At 35.4% G+C, this 1541-nt stretch overlaps 1 pseudogene; it reads right to left on the minus strand.

The window, feature by feature from the left end:
- Positions 1–275: 275 nt before the first annotated feature.
- Positions 276–914, minus strand: LOC147948297 (uncharacterized; annotated as a pseudogene).
- Positions 915–1541: the final 627 nt, after the last annotated feature.

A 1541-nucleotide genomic window follows, 5' to 3' on the forward strand; every position in this document is an offset into this window, starting at 1 on the left:
ATCACTATAACTCAGCCGTTATATTAATCGACAAGACCTTTCGTTTTCCCTTAAATACCATAGCTTAGCCATACATTAGTATAACTCAGTCATTTGCTTTCAGATTGTTTGTTGTGATAACTCAGCCATTACGTTACTGAAATATTTAATTAAAAAAGGAGTTTACAACAGCAGAGACTGAAATATTTAATTAAAAAGAACAAATATAAGATAAATTATTCAAGAGTTCTTAAAAATAGATTTGAACTATTTAAGTTCATATTCAGTTTCCACTCCTATTGATTAGTCATCTCTCTAGCCATGGCGTCAAACCTTCTCCTATCAGATTTGTAGAGGTTAGCAAGGTATTCAATGGTCTGTTCCTCATCATTGACCTCTGGTTCAATTAACTTCTCCACTAATTCCTTGAAAACCTTAACAATGGACATGGGAGTCCACCAGTCGCGCCTCAAACGTTTTAGGTGAATGCCTCCCCTATCTGCTACATTTGGGTGGCAAATTCTTGTAATGAAAACAACCTGCATAATCAAGAAATTTTATTTAAAAAACTATTGAGTTGCTGCAAAAAAAGGAGTACTAATAATCATGCTTGCTAAAATAAAAAGGAATATAATCAAAAATAGATACCTTGGGGGGACTACTTGGGTAATCAGGTGGAAAAGTAAGCCTAAGTTTAAACACTCCCCCTTCATAAGGAGTATTCACTGGTCCGATTAGAGTAGCCTCCCAACGGAAAATGTCGTCATCAACAGTTACTAAAAAAAAGGCAAACACTCAATCTCTTTTATCCTTAACAGTAAAACAAATCTACTCTGAAGATGTATGTGTTTACCTGCTGTGATGTTTGGCGAAAGATCCCTGTTCAGACATCTCAGATCAGTCCTTATAAGGCTTGAAGGAGAACGATGGGCCATTTCCGACGGATTGAAGGAAGAATGTAAATAGATTTTTCGAATCTGAGAGATGATTTAGGAGTTTTCGTGAGACAAATGTTTGATGAGTAAGTCCGATAGCAAAAAGTATTTATAATACGCGAAACGTCGCTTTGGTTTACAAAAAGTACCCCTTCGGCTTCATAAGCGACGCTTCGCGTATTACGCCTTCAATCAATTACGGTTTTACAAGTCTCTGATAGCGCTGTTTCGAACTATAACTCAGCCTTAACGTTACTATCTCAACCATAACTCACTATAACTCAGCCGTCACATGACCTTTTGTTTTCCCGTTACTATTATAACTCAGACGTCAAGTCATATATATCACTCATTTACTTTCAAATTGTTTCTTGTGATAACTCAGCCATGACATGACCTTTTTTTCCCGTAAATATTATAACTCAGCCGTCAAGTCATATATATCACTCATTTACTTTCATATTGTTTCTTGTGATAACTCAGCCATTAATGAGAGGAGAGGAGATACTAAATTGTGGAAAATAGGGACCTTTAATACATGAAAAAAGATACTCGCTTTTAATACAAGAAATGGAAAATAATTATTTTAAAATAAACAGACTTTAGATTCGCGAGTTGATAAGGTAA

This window comes from Camelina sativa, chromosome 2, assembly GCF_030686135.1.
Source record: "Camelina sativa cultivar CO46 ecotype springtype chromosome 2, ASM3068613v1".
NCBI lineage: Eukaryota > Viridiplantae > Streptophyta > Magnoliopsida > Brassicales > Brassicaceae > Camelina > Camelina sativa.